Source organism: Puma concolor, chromosome A2 (genome assembly GCF_028749965.1).
Source record: "Puma concolor isolate L17-30 chromosome A2, mPumCon1.1.hap2, whole genome shotgun sequence".
Lineage (NCBI taxonomy): Eukaryota > Metazoa > Chordata > Mammalia > Carnivora > Felidae > Puma > Puma concolor.
Window position 1 is genome coordinate 43,503,637 of NC_141668.1, and position 23,054 is coordinate 43,526,690.

Sequence of the window (23,054 nt, forward strand, 5' to 3'; positions counted from 1 at the left end):
AGAGTGATGGGAACATGTCAAAAGGACACAGGGACCAGACTGAAAGCTGAATCTGGGACAATTTGAACATCGCAATAAATAGTGATAGTAATGGATTATAAGCCACTGAATAAATGAATAAAAAAGCTGCCCCTAGTCCATACTCATTTGTATAATTAGCTAAACAAGTAAATAATCAGAGGAGGTTCTTGCTAATATATGTGTGTATATATTTATATATATATACATATATATATATGTGTATATATATATACACACACACACACACATATACCCCATGCCAGAGATTCACCTGCTAAAACGCTGCCTCAATAGATCTAGAGTGGGGCCCAGGCACAGCAGTTATAGAAGGACCTGAAGTATTTGTCGTGTCATTCACTCTTCATCTGTTGAAACCTGTGTGTCAGGTGATGTACAAGTTGGGAAACCAAAGGGCAAAAACGTCCTGCTCTCCTGGAGCTCAGGGCAGAGGTGCTACTTAGACATCTAAACAATCCCCTGGGAGGTGGGCTCTGGGGTCTCGGAGCCCCGAAGAATGAAGAGGACTTTGCCAGGTGGAGGGGGAGAAAAGGGCATTCAAGACCTAGGGAAAAGCAAAGGTGTGGAGGAGGGCAGGGCGCGAGGGTGATCTTATCACGCAGGCAGTGAGTGTACCACAGGATTGCGACAGTGGAGGGCGAGAGCAGTTCGCACAGACTCTGGAGCACACGCCCTGAGCCAGGCAGTGGCCTGGGCACGCTTCGTCTACGGAGCCCTGGAATCTTCACCACAGCCACACTTGACACGGAAGGACACAACAGAGCGAGACTGAGGGACTTGCTGAAGGTCACACTGCTGGCACTCTGAAGCACACACTTTTAACCCTTTGCTGGGCTTTAAATCCTTGCTTTTCAACTGACCAGCGGTCTTGGTCTCCCCTGGGAACTTAGTAGACGTGCAGAATCTCAGAAAACCTGCACTTCAACTTGATCCCCAGGATAGTCACACGCACCTTGAAGTCTGAAAAGTGTCAGTGTAGGTAGGTCTCTCTGATGTCTGCTAGGAGGATGGACCTAGATAGGGACAGTGGGCGGGGAGTTGGCAAGACCAGGTGGAGGTCTGTCATGGTGCTCTTATGAGGGGGGAAGGGGCCTGGTGGCACTGACACGGTGCTAAACTGGTCTCCCCCACACGGGCTTTCTCTCCACATCATGACCGTAAGTTCCTACGGTGCTGTCTCCAGCAGATCTAGCATGGCGATGTCCATCCATCAAGTCAACAGATGTAGGCCGACTCAGCGTTCTGTGGATGGATCACTGACTCCAGACTTGGAGCCATGAAATTGCCCACGGCTTCGCACGCTTTCTGCAATTCCACCTCCTTCATCCGAGCGCTGACCTCACATCCACAGGGATATCTGCCCTCCTGCTGGCCTGTCCAGTCACTTCCTGGGCTCAGCCTCTTCCTGCTGCCTCAGTCATTCCAGTGGCAGGTGTGAGCCATGAAGGTGATACTTAGTGGCAGGAGGGAAGTGAGTGTGGGAGCCCACACAGTGACCAGGCCATCCACTCCCTATTGATGGCTGGAACATCACTCATCACTGAATAAAGAAAACCCTATGGCCATTGTCACTGTCCTCATTGTAGGAAGAAAAAAAAAAAAGTATCCCAAAGCAGCAGTAACTATTATAGAATTGTGCATTTTCTGTTGTGGGGAGCTTTGTCCAACCAAGAAAGCTAGATATGGATGTATGTCAAATGGTGTAATTTCTCTGAGTTTCCACAATCACTGGTGACTTCCACATTATTAAGAACTCACTATTAACCCCCAAGTGACCTCAGTTCTGGGCTTTCATTCTTGGCTGCGGGGCTGCTGGTGTTTTTGCCCGGCAGTTTGCCCCGATGGATGCTGTTCTGCTTTTCTTTTCCCTGGTTAGGATTTAAACTGAGGATTTGAGTGTGAACTACAATGTATTTCCATTAAAGGCATTTCTATTTCCATGGGGGAAATAACTCCAAGACATTCTGATATTCCCATGACTCAATCATAATTAATATTAATAATAATTACTAACGTTTATTGATGTTCCCTCCCTAAAAATTTCTGCTGTCATTAACTTACCCCAAATTCCCTAGGAAACAGGAGAGACCTGGTTCTTTTCCCTTTAGCACCCTTGAGCACAGGGACTGTGTTTCTCATCTCAGAATCTCACTGGTCAAGTGGTTAGCTCAATGAGTGAACACTCTGGCTGCTTTCAACCCAAGAAGTCCTGTATCTAAGAAAACAGACTGTGGAGCAAGCAGAGAGAGAGCTCCAGGGTGGGGCAGCACTGACCACTGGCCCATCCACATACTCTTTCTGTTATATGGACGGAGAGGGGGAGCCAGCAGAAGGGAAAGAAACCACTGAAGCAATAGGATACTATTGCAAAGCTCTCTGGGAATTAGGAGATGGTAATTTTGCAGAATAATGGATGACCAGGTTTCTCAATATCAAAACCACTGAAAAGATGAGCATCTCTAATCAAGATAGTCAGGTGACATCCCAGGGTAGAGATTTGGTGAGACTAGGGAAAGAGGGTGTGGCAAGCCATGACTGGGGGTGTGTGTTTAGCTGTGCCCTGGCCCAATTCATTCATATTCCCGAACCCCCTGCCCAGCCTTGACCACGGGGGCCCTACCCCCTAGCCACAGGAGCCTAACAGGGCTAACTTTTCTGCCCCCCTCCTCCCTTTTATCTAGTGCAGCCCTTGTCAATCATCCAAGTCCATGAGCAACACCAGTCTTCAGTCTCCAGGGTTCCTTTCCCTCTTAGTGACCCCATTAGAACTCCACCACCGTGGAGCCCAGATAACCTACTCTTGACCTCTCTGTGGCTCCTTCTCCTTATCTGGAAATGGGATAAATTTTAACTGGAAGAATACGTTGAAGGCACTTTGCTTAGTGCTTCAGAGCATTAAATAGCCAAGCCTGGAATTCTTGTTGTGCTGTCATTCATACCCCACCCTCTCAGCATAGGCCACAGGCAAGGACAGGAAGGGCGGCGGGAACCTGCCTGATTTCACAAAGAGCTTGGTTCAGGAATGCCAGCCAGGGTGAGTAGGTGGAGGGAAATGACGTCTGGCCCTTCCCAGGTGAAGGTGCCCTTTGCCTTTGGGAAAAAACTGTTTAATTTGGGGAGGATCCCAAACAAAGGAGGCTCCAGAACAAGAGAGGTGGGGTTCGAGAGCAAAGGCACCTGCCCACCAGCCAAGCTTCCTTCCACGGTGGAGTGGACACAGGTTCCCCATGTTCTGGGGTGACAAGGGCATCCAGCCAGTCTCTCCCTGCCTCATCTCAGATGGCAAAAATTAGCATCCCCCTCTGTGTTCTCTGCGATCTCCCGACAAAAGTTAAAACAAACTGCGATCCACAAAAACTTAGTGTTTGGCACTATTATTAGTGAATTAAATCATTAGCTTAAGGGTGAAAATGCCGTGCCAGTGTGCAGAGTAGATATTCTACCACCTTCTACAGGAACTGAAATCCCACTGTGTGTCAGAAGAGTCAGTTGGGAAAGGAAAGGCTCAGTGTGTTCCAGGGAAACGCAGGTGCGGGGAGCACTGTTCGCGATCCACAAGAACCGTCACACGGGGGGCACGGCGCAAGGTTCCCAACCCGCCTGTGCCAGGGACTTTGCCACAATGCAGGACTCCTGTCTCAGAAGGACAAGAGAAAGTGTTCTGGCCTTAAGCCTTGCCAGGTGGGAATGACCTTTACTGTGTGAGCTTGGAAGGAATCTGCCCCAGACACTTTTGTTTTGCATGGTTTTACAACAATCTTAAAGTGTTCTTTAGGGTTTGAAGTCCTCTCTGGGCTCTGGAACAGCAGGGGGTTGTAGGTGGGGTGGGTTGTTAATGGTATTTCTGAAAGGAGAATCTCCAGCCCTTGGTAGTTGACAGTTGGTCTCCCAGTAGTCAGATTCTTATTGCTGGAAACCTAGACCTAGGCCTTGAAGTCCACTTGACGTTGGAGAACATCCCCTGAATAACGCCATGGCTGGCACTGAAATGCTCTAAGGATGGATGGGCCTTAGGTTCCAGATTTCAAAGAGGATTCTAGGCACCAACAGCATTCAAAAGCAAGTGGGAGGAAGGGAAGGGGGTCCCATTTACAGAGCGCTTTATGGACAAGGTGCTGTAAACTTGTCTTTATTCCTCACATGAACACCCTGAGACAGGGCTTAGAGTGTCCCTTTCAGAGATAATGAAGCCAAGCCCTCGCTTTGATGAAGTAAACTTGCCCAGTGTCCCAGGGCTTGCAGTCAGTTGCCAGACTCTAAAACCCCTATCCTATGCCCTATATCACAATGGCTCCCGTACTAATGTTCCCCATCAAGGGACTCCACAGGGGTTGCCTAACAATCCATCATCATATGTGGGTGGGTACTGTGGCATACCACTTGTCCCGCCCTGCAAGTTTTGTGTCTAGCTCTGTAAGGGGCTGAATTGTGTCCCCTGCAAAAGACATGTCCAATCCTTACCCCTGGTGCCTGCGAATGTGACCTTATTTGGAAATGGGGTCTTTGCAGGGGTTATTAAGTCAAGGATCTTGAAATAAGATGTTTCTGGACTTAGAGCGAGCCCTAAAGCCAATGACCGGTATCCTTATAAGAGAAAAGGAAGGGAGAACTAACTCACAGAGACACGGGGAGCAGGCCACATGAAGATGAAGTCAGAGATGGCAGTGACATGGCTACAAGCCAAGGGATGCCAAGCATCGCCAGCAGCTACCAGAAGGTGAAGAAAGGCATGACGTAGATCCTCCCTCAGAGCCTCCGAGAGAAATCAACCCTGCTCACCGGATTTCAGACCTGTAGCCTCCAGCACTGTGGGAGAATCAATTTCTGTTGGTCTAAGCCACGTGTGTTGCAGTAACTTGTTAGGGCCGCCCCAGGACACGGGTACAGGCTGATCTCTGTAGTGAGAGGTGTTTAAGCCATTTCTTATGTAATGTGACTGCATGTTCCTTCTAGACGCTGACCTGAACCTGTGCTAGCTCCACTGAGCCTCTCCCTCACTCTATAAGGTGGGTGCCGTTATTATCGTGTTCATTTTCTGGAAAGAAACAGACATAAGTCATCAGGTCCCAGCTGAGCTGGTGCCTAGTGGGTCAAACTCTGATCCAGGCAGTGAAGCCCCATGACCCACACCCTCAGACGGTGATGAGTCGGGGGTGGGTAACGCCTGTCCGGGGCACAGAGGGCATGGAGGAGGCTCAGCCGTGGTTCCAGGGTTGGCCCAGCCTCACAGTGGGCCTCAGAGCTGCACAGGACCACTGGTGGCACCCAAGGCTTACCCTCTGCTCCCTCCCCACTTAGTGGACCAGGGAGGAACAGTACTTTCCCTAAGGAACCCACCTCCACCTGACAGTCTGTGAGCACATCCGGCTGCTTGTTCCTTGTGTCCTGGAAGTGCCCAGGGAGTGGGGTTTCCTCCCTCTGGAGCAGCTGCAAAGACTCCAGACCAAGGCGCCTCTCCTGCCCTTCCCCCCAGGTTTATCCAGCGAGGATTTATATGAGCAGAAGACCCCACAAATGCAACCTACAAAGTCCGCTATCCCTTATAGTGATTCCTGAAGGCCCAAAGCTCTGAAAACCCAAACTTTGGCATTGCCAATTTGGTAGCAAAAACCTGACCTAAATTCATACGCAACTCTTTACGATCTATATCTATCCCCCTTGGCGTGAATATTTCACTGGAGAAGTATTAGTAGGATTCATTTCAGGGCACTGCCCCATATGCCACCAGGTATTAGGTAAGACAGGACATAGGCACTACGATTTCTTTATAAAATCGGGAAAGGCTGAATTTTCAACTTCTGGTTTTGAAACATATCTGGTCCGAGAACTTAAGGTTAGAGTTTGGGGTCTTCTTCCATTTTCTCCAGGCCTGTCCTCTGCCTAAGAGGGGTGAGACACGTGAGGGACAGAGAACAAACCCAGTTTCTCACTTCCAACGGAGGGGGTGAGTGTAGACATGTTTCATTCTTAGAAAAACGTTTAATTTGAAGTTAAGCTTGCATTAAGGAAGAAAAGTAGAGTTTATCAAGTCGGGGAGACCTGGGTGCAAACTCAAGGTTAAAAGTTCCTGACTCTATTGCATCTATGCGATAATGTGCAAAACATCTGTAAAATGGGAACATTGCACCCACCAGGCAGGGCTCTGTGGGTATTAAAGCAGCAGGGTGAAGGAAAAGCACAGTGACTCCATAAACACACCCCCTCCTTCATGAAACTCCTCCACCAGGGTGCCTGTGTGGCTCAGTTGGTTGAGTGTTCAACTCTTGGACTCTTGATTTTGGCTCACAGTTTGTGAGTTTGAGCCCCACATTGGGCTCTGCGCTGACAGTGCGGAGCCTGCTTGGGATTCTCTCTCTCTCTCTCTCTCTCTCTCTCTGCCCCTCCCCTCTTTCTCGCTCTCTCTCAAAATAAATAAACTTTAGAAATTCCTCCTCTAAAGCTGGCCAAAGTGTAAATTCTCAGAAAGAAATATTCTTTCCAATTCTTAGCTATAGGTATTTGACACTTCTAACCAAGAGATTAGTCTCATGGTGTCATAATCAGACTTCCAATAAATTATCACAGGACTTTAGGGGCTCTGCCAGCCTGGGGTGCCAGCCCCAGCACATCTGGGGACAGAGACCAAGGGCGGTGAAGGCCACCCCAAGGCTTGCACTTGACTAATGCGTTTCATTATTAAAGGAGGTATCTATTTTTTTTTCAATATATGAAGTTTATTGTCAAATTGGTTTCTATACAACACCCAGTGCTCATCCCAAAAGGTGCCCTCCTCAATACCCATCACCCACCCTCCCCTCCCTCCCACCCCACATCAACCTCCAGTTTGTTCTCAGTTTTTAAGAGTCTCTTATGCTTTGGCTCTCTCCCACGCTAAGGAGATATCTATTTTAAATATCCTTTCCACAGGTTTGAGCCCCCAGGAGACTCTGGAGAAGGCAATTTCCAAAGGACAGGGCGTGTGACGTTAAAAGACCCTGGAGATTTGCAGGGTGAACTTTCACAGGAGCTACTCCCCTGACACAGAGAGAGGGCCTAGGAAATGATGCTGGAGAGAACAAAAGATCTAGAATACACATTTTCTTTTATTCAGCCAGTTTCTTCTTGTTTTATTTGAAAATATAGGGTCTTTTCCCAGATTTATATTATTGTCACTAAACCAATGGTCTCATCAAGCTAACCCATAAAAAATATTTGGGGTCTTTAATTGTCCAAGGGCTGGCAGGAAGCAAAGGTGAGTTACTTCCCCCCACTCCCCCCGCCTCCACTACAGGCCCCTGCCCTGCCCGATGATACACTGCACTTCACATTTCATATGAGGCTGTGAACTTAACCTTGAGGACCTGTGCTCTGGGAGAGGGGAGATTCCATTTATATTTTATCCTGAGAGATATGTGCTGCCTACAAGTCTTGAAGTAACTTCAGGACCAGGACCACTATTTTTATTCCCCTGGTTTTCAAAGGGGGAGGTGAAGCTTCCTGATGCTTATTTATCTTCACAAGGGAATGCTGCAGCCAAGTTATACATCGGTCAGTTTTGGACAATGATGGAAGGAGATAGAACACTCTTACAAGCCAACAGTGCTAGCTCTCCCCTTTTCATTCTGCCCCTCGTACCTGAGGGTAACAGGTGTTCACACTTAGGAGTCTCCTGTGCTGGAAGGGTGTGCTAGAATCTCCTGGCGGGCCAAGAGGATGACAGGGAGAGGGTTGTGTAGTTTGGGCAGAAATCTGCTTACAGTAGTGACTTTCAGATGACCTTCCCTCCCCCTGAGAATCACCAAGCACTGGGACAATTCATTCCTTAATCCCTTCACACTCTCATTCATCCAGCAACTTTTTGGCCCACAGCACAGACACAGCTCCTTTTACTACCATGGTTTTGCACAGGCTGCTTAAAAGGGCTTCTATTTGGGGTGCCTGGGTGGCTCAGTCGGTTAAGTGTCTGACTTTGGCTCAGGCCGGCTTCGGCTCAGGTCACGATCTCACAGTTTGTGAGCTTGAGCCCAGCGTTGGGGTCTGTGCTGATAGTATGAAGCCTGCTTTGGATTCTCTGTCTCCCTCTCTCTCTCTGCCCTTCCCTCTCTCATGCTCGTTTTTTCTCTCTCTCTCTCTCTTTTCTCTCTCTCTCAAAATAGATACATTTAAAAAAAGGGAGGGGGCTGATGTTCATTCTTTAAAACCCAGAATCAAATGTCACCCTGTCAAATGTTTTCTGCTTCTTCCCTCTCACCTCCAAATGCCCTGAACAAAGCAGTTCTCTACTATGTTGATTATTCTAAATCTAAAATTGATTCATTTTTCCGCCGTTCTAGTCCTGCAGCCAGTGAACTCCTGGGGGGAAATGGATCACTCTGTCTTATTAGCCTCTGTATGCCCAGCCCCTCATCGGAGCCTAGCAGAAGGCGCTCAGTAGATATCACTCCATGAGTGATTTAATGAAGCATTTTTCAGGGCAAACATTTTCTAAGTGTGATCAATTAAAATGCACGTGTCGGGGTGGGGAGCAAGGCCTGACCGCTCACATGACAAACTCTGCTGAGCGAACTTGGTCCTGGGACTTCTTTAACCAGGTGCCAGGAGGATGTGCAGGGAGGTGCCATTGAGCAGGAGTAGCGGATACTGCAGTGCCCTGCCAGCAGCCCCTCAGCCCCTCCTACTGGTTCCGTGTGCCCACGTCACTCCTGAATTTTGCTCTCTCATCCCTGTGACCCTTTTCAGAGAACTGCCCTTGGGTTCCTGGAGCTGGCTGGGCAGCCGGGGCAGGGCACTGGGAGCGCCTGGGGACTCCCTCCAGGGTGACTGCCAGCACCTGACTGCTGTGGGTGGTTGTGAATGCTCAGCTCCCTCGCCTGAAGGGAAAATTCCAAGATTCAACTGGGTTCTAGAGCTTTCTGCAGGATCGGGATCAAGTTGGGGCTGGGAATTTGCCTGAAACTGACCTCTTACCGGCTTCCTCTCTCTTCTCCATCCTGTCCTTTCCTCCTCCCCACCTCCCTCACCAGCACTCCCTTAACAAATAAAGAGCTGCGGCTGGGGTGGGGACTTTCTTCTGTGCCTCAGCTTTGAGGTTTGTAAAATGGAGACTAAACTGTATCTATTTTTATTGTGAGGATTCAATGAAGTGATCCTTGTAAAACCCAACACAGAGCATGACACTTAGCAAGCATTTTAGCAACAGAACTCTCACGTTGTAGCTAGCACCCTGGCACCCCCATCCCCCCCCCCCCACAAAAAAGGCTGCATTTTCCACTTCCCACCCTAGTAGGTTGATGTAGCTGAGTAAGTCCAGGCCTGTTGGATTTGAGCAGAAGTGCTGAATGCCGCGTGCAGGTAATGTCCCTTGAAGGTAAGGGGGAATACTCCACTCGGGCTGGCTGGAATGTGGGGGTGACAGTGGGAATTGGCACAGCCAGCCTTGACAGTGAGGTAGAAGCAGCTCGCAGAACAAAGGGGCCCAGGACCTGGACACCCCTGAGCCACCCTGTGGCCTGAAACCCCCTACTCAGTTACACAAGAGAGAAACTTCTGATTTACGACATTGTATTCGCATAGGGGCCTCTTTATAACAGGGGCCAAACCTGTGCCTTTACTTCTACGGTCACCTGGTGGAATGATTACTTGAGGAGAAAACTCTGAAATGTCTCCTAAAATAGCCCACTCTAGCACTGGAAAGAGGAGACTCTTGCTTACCTGCACCATTTCTCTCCCTTCCCTCACTTTGTCTCTCTTTTTGCGCGAAGATGGGATAAGAATAGGAAGGTATGTTATAAGAGAGAAAATTAAGGAATGACAGCTCTAAAGAGGAGGTAACTTCAAGTTTGCACTTGAGCTGGTAGAAATAAAGGGAAAGTAGACAGGGGTGGGTAGACCCTGCCCGGAAAACAATTGTACACCCGTGCTAATGCTAGAACGCTTCTCTGCTGCCCTTTCCCTCACTTCCAAAGCTCATCAACAGAAGCGGAATGAACCTGTCACGTTCCTCCCACAGAGCCCGTCTCTGATGCAATGGCAGTTGGAGACCCTGTTGCCGATGCTGCAACACTTTGTAATTTTGTATAAAAGTCATGTAGTGATTGCTGCAATTTTTCCAAAAGTGAAAATACTCAGAAGAGATTCGTTTATTTAATTAGCGAATGGACACCACTACTCAGTTCACGGTGTTTACTTGGTCCCTGCTACTGCCCAGGGGCAAGCTGGTGTCCTGAGGCATAGAATATGGACATTCTTTTTATTTAGAAGGGCCTGAGGCACAGGCAAGGAGGCATTAAGGAGGAAAGATGGCTTTCTGGCTTGGTCCACCCTCTAGGGCCAAGCTGTTCAACTTTAGCACTGCTGACATTTTTGATTGGGTAATTCTTTGCCGTAGGGGGCTGTCCTGTGCACTGCAAGATGTTTAGCAGTCTCCCTGGCTTCTACCCAGTAGACACCACTAACACTACCACCTTCCCAGATGTGAAAACAGAAAATGTCTCCAGACATCACCAAATGTCCACTGGGATGTAGGTGCAAACTCACCCCTTGTTCCCGACCACTGATCTGGGGTCTGGCTAGGGAGAAAGGAAGTTGTGTTTTTAGTTTGGTTTTTGTTTTCCCTAAAAACATCTCCAAACAGTTAGGACTGGGGAACGAACAATTATGGGCCCAACTGATAGAGCGAAGCTCAAAGGGTAGCAACCATTCTCTGATCTTTAACAGAAGTCCAAAACAGACTATCCCCCAGAGACCACTTGGAGGCCTGCAAGCAAGGGCAGTGAACATGCCTGAAAGGAAAAGAGCAGCAGAAGAAGAAAAAAGCAGATGCCCGATAGTACCTGACTTCAGTCAATAATGGCTCTCTCATTCCTTTTCTGCCAGTGACTGATCTATGGATGCCATATGATCCTGGGAAAGATATTCTTCCCTGACAATAGGTAGCTGGGGACAAAGACCCCTTTCTGCTCTTCTCTCCCCATCCCATCCAATGCAAGGATGGAATTGTGGAGCTGCAGCAGCCATTTTGCAACCAAGAGACGACAACCAGAGATCAGAGTCTATTGAAAACCTGTGGAAAGAGTCCACGTGGTGATATGGCTGAGCCAATGAACCAACTTTAGGACCATCTACCTTTAAGCTTCTTGTCAAGTAAACAGTATATGTCCTATGACTTAAGCTAGGGTTAGCTGGGTTTTCTGTCATTTACAACCAAAGACATTACTAATCAATGGAAATGTTTTCAACTAAAATTAATAGGATACCCAACTAAAAATAATAATAATAAAGGCAGAAGGTATTTTCTCACCTAACAGGAGGTCCTGAGGTAAGTAGTTGGTCTGGTGGCTGTGCAATGTCAGAGTCCTGAGTTGACTTCTATGTGACTCTCCTGGCCTTTCTGTCATGGTCACAATATTCCTGACACAGCTCCAAATGTCATGTCCACATTCAAACTGTGTTTAAGACAAGAAAGAAAGAGGCTTATCCCTCTCTTTTTATCAGGAGAAAAAAAAAATCCCCCTCAAACTCCTAGTAAACTATCCCGTGGTCTAATTGACCCAAACCGGACCACATACAAAGATGATCTGGGAGACTGAGCATTTGGCATTTTAAGTCTCTGTCATGGGAGGTGGGTTCTTCCAGAAAGGTCTCTTCCGGAGAAGGATTGTTGGGTCAGCAGACAACAGCTCTGCCACAAAATAATTGCTCATGTTATACACCCTATGATCAGAATGTATTTCCCTGTTGAGGCTTCTTGTCCCATTGCATCCCAAACTGTCCTCAAAGTGGGTTGACCCAACTTCCACATAACAGCAGAAGAGAGAACTAGAGCCAATCAGTTCAGTTCTGATGGTCTTTCTCCCTGACACGTGGTATTGCATTGAAGACCATTGCCCTGACAACAGCACTGCCCAGCTCTGCTGAGAAGCCCCATTGCCATCTGGGAAGCCTGTCCAGGATGCACTGGTTCTCTTAGGGAGGACAATCACATACCTTAAGCACTAAGCCAACCAAAGGTGCTCCAGTCGCTGCTCCCTAGGTCAGCTCCACGTGCTTGACCTCCTCCCAGGCCCGGAGTTGGTTCCAGGTTAGCTGGCACACAGGGCCGCATGTCCCCTTCCTCTAAATGAACTCTCCTGGGGCACCTGGGTGGTTCAGTTGGTGAAGCATCTGACTCTTGATTTTGGCTCACGTCATGATCTCAGTGTCATGAGATCGAGCCCTGCATCGGGCTCCTTGCTGACCGTAGAACATGCTTAAGATTCTCTCTCTCTGCCTCTGCCCCTGCCCCTCCTCTGCTCATGTGCCCTGAAGGAAAGAATAAAACATGCTCAACCTCTAGCAGGGCCTCCCCTCTGATACAATCCACTGATACATAAACAAATATGGCTCCAGAATGTAATCCTGGCCAGAGGTACCCCCTCTACAAAGGCACCTGCTACATCAGATCACAGCCCCCTGTAGATTTCCTGTAGGTCTGGCCTGTATCCTCCTGTGTAGTTCTCTTTCCTGCCCTGCCCTGGAGTCCAGAACAGCCTTCTGATCCATTCAAGACTGGCCCTTCTGAAAACTGAGACATTGAGTGTGCTCTCACTCCCCTGCTGGGACATCTGGAAGCTTGTGTTTGTTTTCAGAAACTGCTGCCTGATAGCTTTTTCATTGACAATGGGGACCAATTTGACATTATACATAATCCTGGATTACTGACTTGGTTAATATTTCACGATGTCTATTAGTCTTTACATTTATAGAAACATGGGCCATAAAAAATTAAAGCTTTAATTGCTTTGCTTTGGGTTTCCTTTTTTTTTTTTTTAAGTTTATTTACTTATTTTGAGAGAGAAAGAGAGAGAGAGAAAGCAAGAGTGGGAGACGGGCAGAGAGACAGGGAGAGAGAATCCTGAGCAGGCCCTATGCTGTCGGTGCAGAGCCCAACACGGGGCTGGATCTCACGAACTGTGAGATCATGACCTGAGCTGAAACCAAGAGTCAGACGCTCAACTGACTGAGCCACCCAGGCACCCTCCCTTTTTTTTTTTTTCTTTTTAATTTTTTATGGTTGAGAATTTTTCTCTTGGCTGAGCTGTCTTCCAAATTTGGGACCCGAGTTACTCAAAAAAATCGGGGAGTTTTGGAGATACAGTCTGAGGACAGGCAGCGGTGACGCTCTAGAGTAAAGGGATGATTCAACATACTGTTTTTCTCTTGCCACAAGGACAATTGCACACCAGGAAACCAAGGTTGAATCTGTCATTGTGGAATTTCAGACCTGAGGACAGCCCAACACTAGAGACCATGAAAAAGGACCCTCGGATAGCCTGGCCCTGTGCACTGGCTCCTGGGGCCAGACCCTTTGGGTTCTTCTGCATTGATCAGGCATTTCAGATGTCTTAAGGCCACAGGCCTCAAATGTACAAGACATGGAGTAGCCTAACAGGTTAGTGCAGCCCCTGGGAGTCACCTGGGGGACTCACCTTTGCAGCTGGGCTTCCTGGGCCAACAGATTCAGGGCTTGCTCAGTGCCGCTGTTGTCTTGAGAAATAAATATTTGGTCTTTGATGTTTTGTACCTCTATCATGTATGTAACTGCGCCTCTTTATTTGGGGGGCTGGGGTGTGCCTGTATTTGACTTGGCCATTTCAAACAAATTAACTTCATTCTCTTGGCTTGGTCTCCCTGCGGGTGAACTGTCATATGAGATTGGCAATTGTGAGGATTTGCAAAGTGGAGGCTTCGGTTTCGTTTTCTGAAACCATGGACCTGGGAGGTGGGGGTGGGGGGCGGGAGGCTGCTGTTCAGGGAAGAAGAGGTACATTCTGCCCTGGTAGAAAGGCCCGGAAATCGGCTTCAAAGGCTAAGTGACCGGAAGCATAGATGTGTGAGGCAGAAGGCATGTGTTTGTGTACGTGGCAGAGAGATGTGTGACCTTCTATCCTAATAGAACAACTTTCCCAAGGAAATCACCCAATCTCTAAAGTAATTGCTAATTAGACAAAAGCGCAGTATTCTCCAAAGCCTACTTGAATTACATCTGTGACATAATAGATTCTTAGGGGAAAACAATTGTTTTATGTCCCTTCAATTTAAACTATGGAAATTACTTCATTGAAAAGAGAACATTTCTTCTTAATGTCTAAATTAAGCAAAGCTTTACCAAACCAGACTTACAGCGAGATAATACTTTTAACCGTGTAACATATAAGACTCATCATGGGTTGTCACAGATTTAGGACACCAGCCATCCAGTGCTGTGAAAGTTTCTGCGAGGACAGTACAGCATATGGAGCCTAAGCAAACCAGACATTTCGTCTCAAGGATTAATGTCTTTTTAAGCCCCATCAGATTTGCACGACATGCTCAAATTTAACTGCTTTTCTATGTTAGCGTTTAGTATTCCATAAAACTCAAAAACCCCGGCTACACCTAATACAGGCAGCTTATGTCAGTATGCCACCCTAAAAAATACCATTATTTACTTTCATGATGTCTGGGACATCCTTTCATGTGAAAAAGAAGTGGAAACACAGCTTTAGAACATCAGCATCTCACTTCTCGGTTAGTTCGATTTCTCTCATCCGCTGAACTCCTCGAGGTATGCAAAGCAAGTCGATCCTTTAAATGGGCTCTACACAGGAATTTGCTGGAATCGTGGGGAGCCAAACACGGCAACGTTACTTATTGTGAAAATGAGGGAGACAAGCAGAAGAAAACACATTTTGGATTATTGAAGAGCTGAATTTTGCTCCCACCAGGCAGCATGCTATTGCACCGGATTTTGTTATTGTGACACAGATGGGTCTCTGAAACATTTTTTTAATAGAACATTTATAGAACAGGAGACCAGAGACAGTCTCTGCCACGGAACGGGGAGTTAGGCAAACGGTCGGCCTTGCATAATTGCTGGGGCCTAGCTATGGCCTCCCAGGAACATTATCAAGAGAAGTGAGGGAACACAGACGTGGCACTTGCAAAACCAGATCAAGATAGCTGTCCCCTTATGTGCACTGAGTACTGTGGTGAGCACACCTGTGGAAGGCTGGGGGCGTGGGCCTGTCAGCGAGGATGACTGAGGAAGAGGGCTGGCCACGCCCTGGGGACTCAGGCCATGGGTGCAAAGGGACAAACACACTGCTTTAGAAGGAGATGCAAAGCCTTCAAATCCAAGATGATATAGTAAACAACCACCACCACCAAGCTGGCCACAGCTGCAAGTTTCAACAGATCCACAAACCAAAGGACATCGGTATGTTCAACTTACTTCCTCTTTCTACTTTCCTCTTAATGCTCACAGGATGCGGGCCCTGGTCGACAAGGGTACAAACAGACCCTCTTCTATCTCTTCTGGTGGATCTTCAGCCCTGATGGGATTCCCAAGACAAACCTCCAGTGCTCAAAATGAGAGCCACCTGGGGCCCCCTGGGTGGCTCAGTCGGTTAAGCATCCGGCTTTGGCTCGAGTCATGATCTCACAGTTCGTGAGTTTAACTGCCACATTGAACAGAGCGCTCTCTGTTGTCAGCATAGAGCTTGCTTCCGATCCTCTGTCTCCCTCTCTGTCTGTCCCTACCCCGCTCACGTGCTCGCTCTCTCTCAAAACTAAATACACGTTAAAAAAAAAAAATGAGAGCGAGCCATTTAGAAGAGTAACTCCATCTTCACTGTTATCTGGAAATACTGCGTCGAGGGTTAAGTGAACGACACACAAATACACGCTCGCACCCAGAAAAGACAAGACTGAGCTAGGTCAACTAGTTATTCTGCAAAGTGCTTATCAGCAGAAGGCCAAAAACAACGGCAAAGAAAATGATTTTACTCCTGGAGCTAGCGAAGTGAAGTCTCCCTACTGTTTGAGTTTCCAATGTGTGGACTCACAGAAGTGGTCATGTTTCCATACTCTTACTGAACCTTATGTGAGTCTTCCCCCACGGTTCTTTTCTTCAGTATCGGTGTTTGTACTGCCGAGCGATTCACTTAGAAGATCATGAAATTTCACAGGAACAGGCAGAAGTTCACTCAGAAACACATTCACAGAGTGTCTGTAGCACAAACAGCAAGAGAACGTCGGCATCCGCCGAAAAAGGGAAACAAAAACCAGGCCACTTACTTTCCATGAATCCTTTTGGACTATGTCTCCATGGCTTCCGAAAAGTCAGGCCCAAAAGGCCAAAATTGTTTCTGCAAAGGGACTGAGGATGGTTTGTTGCGCTGAGGGAAGACACAGGAAGCCTGTGCTGAGGAACCCACCCACGTCACACCAGCAAGCGGGGGACCTCGCTCCCGGGGCCCTTTGGCTGTGCCGAGGAGGACCGCCCTTTGCAGCCATGCTCAGCGGACTCGAGGCTACAGCAGGATGAAGAACCCCTTAAAAATGTTAACTCTTCTGTGGTCGAAGAATCTGGGCTCAGGTCAGCTGGTATGGCCAAGGTCATGACTGCACAAGCCTGTTCCCCCAGCTGAGCACATGGCCACCTCCGCTCCTGTCCACTTCCACATCTGGAGCCTGGGGCTGCCCTACAAAGGACCACAGACCGTGTACTGGGAGTGGAGACAGAGGAGGAGGAGAAGGGGGAAAAGAAGAGGAGGGAGAGAATGAAGATGAAGGGAAAAGAGGGGGGTGAAGGGAGAGAAAACCAGACATTATGTGCCTCCCGATGCAAGAATACACTGCCACCTAATGTCTTGCCAAAAGGATTAGAAACAAGCCTAATGAAACCTCTGATTTCAGCTGCCAAATCCCAGGAAATACACAGCACAGAGGAACACGTTGAATTGTACCATGAATAGGCAGCCAGCAAGATCCAGACTGTGAGAAACTCTGCAGGTTAAATGTTCCTCTGCTTTAGACGGAGGAGGGAAACCTGTAGATCCAATGGCACTGAAAGACAACAAATGCGTTGAAACGGCAAGACGGAACTCGAGAGACCAGGAATGCACCGCCAGGCGATGGGACTGTAAAGAAATGTCAGGAGGTGGTAACTCCACGAGTCAGGAGAGTGTTTACTTTTAGGAAAAGGGAAGGAGTGGGGAGAGGCCGTAGAGGGGCTTCTGGGGTGACTGGCAAAGCAGTGACATGAGCAGTGATTAAGGGATGGTCCCCTCACAGCTCCTAAGCTACACACTGGCTTTATGTGGTTTTTGGTGTCTTTTAAAGGGGGAGGAAGGAGAGAGAGAAGATTGCCTAGCATTTTCTCCCCCCGCAATGTGCATTCCCAGCAGCGATGAACTAGGGCGTCCGGGGCCCCGAATCTGGAACCGGCTAACAACATTTCAGTGTTTCTAGGACACTGTGAACATGGACGCATTGTACTGCGTTCCCATATGCTAAAAAGTGGTGATTCTGAGTGTGGTGAGTTGAGAGGACATGGCACCGAGATCTCCACAACACATTTTATGGACAGACGGTGTTGGCTGCTAGCTGTGGGAGGAAGGGAAGTTCTGAGAAGTAACACTTTCGCTCAGTCCTCTTTTTCTTCCTCATGCCAGGTTCTCAGGTTTGCTAACTGAATAAACCACACAATGCCATAGCTAGGACCTCGGAATTCACCCAGCTCAGTGTTCCTTATAATGCCTACCCCTCCCCCACGCCCCCGCCACTGACCAACAAGTGTCAGCATCTCTGGGGCTCATTCAGGATGCGGACCTGGCCCCACGTGAGATCTGCGTGAAGTAGGGCTAGACTCAGCCTTACGCAGCCCCCCAAGTGATTCCCACACTCCCTGAGGTTTGACACCCACGGGTGTGATCCAGCATCTCTCATCAGGTGAGGAAAGAGCATCTCAGAGAGGAAGAGGGCTCCCCAAACCGTTGTTCAGGAAATTAGCACAAAACCAGGCCCGGAACTGTGTTTCCCTATTCCTGCTGCCCGCTCCTCCCAGGCCTTCATTCATTCCCCGCCTCCTTCAGCCATATAAGGCCCGGGAGGTACAATTTCAGGTGGAACAGACTTAGTCCCGCCTTTATGGCGCCTACTGACAGACGAGACCGACAATTTTTTAAATTCCCATGATGTAGAATTACAGATTGGGATGTGTTCTGAGAGAGAAGAGCAGAGACCTGTCACGTTACTCAGGTGCACAGGGTTCACTTCCATGAGCAGGTCACATCCAAGCAGAGTCATGAGGCCGGGTGGGGCAGCTCTGAGGTGAGAGGGAATTCGGCTCGGTGGAGAGACTCAGAGAGTAGCTGGAGGACACTGAGGGCCCAAGGCCAGGGGAACATGGAGGTGGTGTCCCTGGGTGCTCCTGAAATCAACGTGTCCCCAACTGTATCTCAGCTCAGCCTGTCCATACGAATCACCTTAGGAACTTAAAAAAATATTTCTGCCCCTACCCAACCCCGTGATTTAATAGGACCGGGGTAGATCCCAGGAATTTATACTTTAAAGCTCCTCCGTTTATCCTAGTGTGCAATGAGGTTTGGGAACTTCTGGCCTAGGAGATTTGAGGAAAATGGAAATGATTGAGGCTAAGTGACGAGCTGACTTTGATTTCCTGCTCAGACCCTCACCGTGCTCATTTGTCAGTGGGGACAGAAATACCTGCTTCACGGGGTTGGAGCAGGGTTACACCAGATAAACTCTGCAAAGAACCAGCTGGGGCCTTGGTACCTTGGTATAGGCTCAATACATAGTGACTGTAATTCAGTCCAGGCCTCTGGTTTCCAGAAGGGCTATTTTTAGAAGGAAGGATTATTTTTATCACTCTGCAAAGTATCCAGTGGTTTTCGGGACAGTCTGGTTTACACCCTTCCCAGAACAATTCGTATCCCTTCCACCTTCCACTCTTGCACCCCCCCCACCCAAGCTGAGAGCAAGAGATTTAGGGTCACGGCCGGTTTAACTCTCCACCCCACCCCTGCCCCCAGCCATGCTCTATTCCCAGCTAGCCATATGGGTGAATAATCTTTTCCCTAAAAATAGACAACGGCACAGTCTCCATCCAGATTGGATTTCACCTCTTGTTTTTAAGGCTGTCAATCTGGCAACCAGTACTGAGGCTAAATTATCTTCTTGAAAATCTTAAATGATGAGAAGAAAGCCTCAGGGGTATGAATTCTTGGCATTGGAACGGTTATATGGCAAAATCTCCAGATCTGAAAAATTGAGCAAGAGATTTGAACCACAACTATTTATTCTTGCAAAATCAGCACAGACTCCTGGACTGTTTCAGTGGGAAGGCAACACCAAGACCATGTGGTACAATGAACGACTGGAGGGGGACACGGGGGGACCCCGAATTTGCTTCTAGATATTGTCAGAATTACTTTCAGGTCTAACGTCTGGTGCCTTCATCCTTACAGGAGAGAACAAAACAGAGTACAAATTACAAGGCAGGCAGGGAGGATGTGAGTGATGGGGAGAGGGAGTGAGAAGCCAAAAGGGAAAATGGGAATGTCTGGGGTTGAGGTTTGCCCATCACCTTTCTCTCTGGACCACTGCCCCAGGTCCTCCTGTACTATTTAGGCTTCTCTGTGGATGACCCAGACTCTTCTGTGTGCTGGGAGCCTCCTTCCAGCGTCACCCTCCATAGATCCCTTCCTTTATTCTCTCAAACACGGCTGACACAAGACAGCGTGTTTACTGTCTTTACTGAGTGGCCAAGTGACAGAAGATTATGATGCAGAACGGAAAACTATAAAAACTGGACCGGTAGATTCCACCCAGTGACCCTAGAGATTATGGGCCATGAACATGTGTAAGGATTCGGGCCCCTCCATCAACATTTATGTTCATGTTCTTATAGCTGTTTTTCACAGCTTTTTAATTTGTTTTTGAGAGACAGAGGGAGCAAGAGCTGGGGCTGGGGGGAGGGAGGGAGGGAGGGAGGGAGAGAGAGAGAGAGAGAGAGAGAGAGAATGAGAATCCAAGCAAATTCCATTCCCGATGCAGGGCTTGATCTCGTGAAGGTGAGATCATGACCCGAGCCAAAATCAACTGACTGAGCCACCCCGGCGCCCCTATATTTCCTGGTTTTTGCATTCATTTCTTCATTACCAATCAACAGTCACTTCTGGCTGTCTCCCTAGCCCGCAACCACCCACCTCCTCTACCCCGCCCCTCGTCCCCCCTCATTTAGGAGCTCATCTCCACTCAGCCCACCCTTCTTTCATGCTCCTTCTTGTGACTAGCTTCTTCCAAGCCCAGTGACTCAAGAAACAGGATAGCCCTTCCTCTCTGCATTACAGGGCGTGATTTTAAGATGGGCAGGTGGACAAATGGGCCTGAAACAGGGGTGTGATGGAAAGGGCCTCATTAACGACTGGGGTTGTATCTATCGTGGGCCCAGAGGGTGGGGGGTACAGAGGTGGCTTCGGTGTTCAGCCAGCACAAGGAAAAATGAAAACGTGTGAGTATGAGAATAATACAAGCCAAGCGATGTTTTAGGAACATTTCAATGCGATTAGATATGAACAATTTTGGAAAGTTATACAGGTATCCTCTTGTGCAAGAAACACTTTTTATTTAAATAAAGCTTTAAGTAATTTATCAATAAATTCATACCTCATCAGTTTGTTTTATGAATAGTAGGTAAGTGTCAGCTTATTTAATTATGAGTTATTCATGGTTTGAGATTCTTCAAACTTCCCCCAAATATATTGTTCCTTAAGGACACCTTATGTGCCAAACATTTGCCAAACGCTTCTCACGTGTTCTCATTTTCAGTTAAGAAAATTAATACAGGCACAAGATAGGCAAGTAACTTGTCAAAGTCCACACAGCTAGAAAGTGGGCGGGCTGGGATTCTGAATTCTTATTGACGGACATCAGTAACTGGGACTAGGTTGTGGTTACCTGGAAAGGCAATTCTGGGGTGAGCCTGGAGTTGGTGCTATGGGGAAGACACGGCCAATGAAAGGTTAGTAGGGTCTCTGATGCCTTCCGAAGAAAGTTGGCATGCATACCCCACAGAATTAATCCCTACAGCCCCTGTTCAAACACAAAGAGCGTGTGCAGTATGGCTCTGGGGTGAACTGGAAGTTTTCTTTAAATGTATCCGAAAGAAAAAGAACCAGCTCAAAGCAGACGGGGCTCTGACCAGTCAAGAGCCCAAGGAGAATACAAAGTCCTGCTTGGTACTAGTGGATGATAATCTTGTAGCCTCCAGCCAGGCCTGTCTAAACGTCCATCCGCAGCCCAGACTTTTGAGTGGGGTCTCACTTGGTTTTGTTTTTGTTTCTGTTTTTTTACGTGTTTTTTTTTTTTTTTTTGAGAGAGACAGAGCATGAGTGGAGGAGGAGCAGAGAGAGAGGGAGACACAGAATCCGAAGCAGGCTCCAGGGTCTGAGCTGTCAGCACAGAGCCCCACAGATGTGGCTGGTGGAATAATTGCAACCCAGACCCTGGTGGCCCCTCCAGCTCAGGGTCTGCCCTGTCAGTTTTGCCCACATCAGTCCAGTGCAAAACTCAGCCCCTTTGCCAGTTTCTACCATATACAAAATTAAAACTCATTTGCACCAAGAACAGTCTGAGGTCAGCCACTGTAGTGAATATAAAAACGTGGTGGGAAACTGTAACCCAGATGTCCGTCAATAGATGAATGGATATACACACGTAATGGAATATTACTCATCCATAAAAAAGCATGAGATCTTGCCATTTGCAACAACATGGATGGAGCTAGAGGGTATAATGCTGGACAAAATGAGCCAGTCAAGGAAAGACAGATACCATATAATTTCACTCACATACAGAATTTAAGAAACGAAACAAATTAACAAAATAAAAAGAGACAAACCCCCAAAACAGAGTCTTAACTATACAGAACTGATGGCTACCAGAGGGGAGGCAGGTGGGGGGGGGATGGGCAAAATAGGTCAAGGGGATTAAGAGTATACTTATTGGGGTGCCTGGCTGACTCAGCATGTGCAACTCTTGATCATGGGGTTGTGAGTTCGAAAATCACACTGGGTATAGAGATTACTTAGAAATAAAATCTTAAAAAAAAAAAGAGTGCACTTATCGTGATGAGCACTGGGTAATGTAGAGAACTGTTGAGTCACTCTATTGTACACTTGAAACTTACAGAACACTCTGTGTTAACTGTACTGGAATTCAGAAAAAGGGTGGTGGAGCTGGACCCAAATGCACACACGTCTTCCCTCACTCTCCTCCCCTCTCCCTCTCAGGACCAACAGAAACCTCTTTTGTCCTTCACCTCAGTGCTTGACTATGTCCTTGGGGACTTAACTCTCCTTCCCAAGAGACAGATCTAGCGATTCCTTCCCAAACAATCTCCAAGACGACGCTGGGGAATAGAAGCTCTTTACCTTACAACGTAAATGTGGCTGGGAAATTTGACAAGGGCAAGGGAAAGCTTTTGCGCAGCCCAGAGATTTGACTGGTTTCATCTAAAAACTGAGGGAGAAAAAGTTTATCTACAAAGAGCTGAGAAATTCACATTTGGGCCGCTGTTAATTTCAAAGTGCTGACCAGGAGCTTGTAGCTGTGCCATGTTTCAGTGGACCACACTCTTCATCACTTTGCATTTTGCTCAAGTTGCACTGCAGTCTGGGGTAAGGGCCTAATTTCTTTTATATATATATATTTATATATATATATATATATATATATATATATATACACACACACACACACACACACACATATATATATGTATATATGTACACATGTATATATATGTATGTATATACATATACATATATATGTATATGTATATATATGTGTGTAAATATATAAAATATTTTTTAAAAATATTAAAATATGGTTAAAAAATAAATATTAAAATATATATACATATATATGTGTATATGTATATATATTTTTTAATATTTATTATATGTATATATATGTATATATATTTTAATATTTATTTTTGAGACAGAGACAGTGTGGTTTGTGGAAGAGCAGAGAGAGACACAGAATCCAAGGCAGGCTCCAGGCTCTGAGCTGTCAGCACAGAGCCCAACACGGCTCTTGAACCCATGAGCCGTGAGATCATGACCTGAGCTGAAGTAGGACGCTTAACCAAATGAGCCACCCAGCCACCCCTAAAGGCCTAATTTCTCAACGTGAAATTCAGAGATGCC

The 23,054-nt window shown here is 47.4% G+C and overlaps 1 protein-coding gene across 3 annotated transcripts in view; it reads right to left on the bottom strand.

Annotated features, from left to right (window-relative positions):
- EEPD1 (endonuclease/exonuclease/phosphatase family domain containing 1) overlaps window positions 1-23,054 on the bottom strand; it is a 204,985-nt gene that overhangs the window by 163,701 nt on the left and 18,230 nt on the right. The window contains exons 1-2 of one of the 3 annotated variants that reach the window (XM_086692624.1): window positions 12,004-12,124; window positions 11,318-11,462 (exon numbers count right to left, since the gene is read on the bottom strand). The exons of 1 other annotated variant lie outside the window; for it this stretch is intronic. The gene's annotated coding sequence lies outside the window, so the exon portion shown is untranslated. Of the gene's footprint in view, window positions 1-11,317; window positions 11,463-12,003; window positions 12,125-23,054 lie in introns of those variants that run through there. One more of the 3 variants, XM_086692619.1, reaches the window with a different exon arrangement.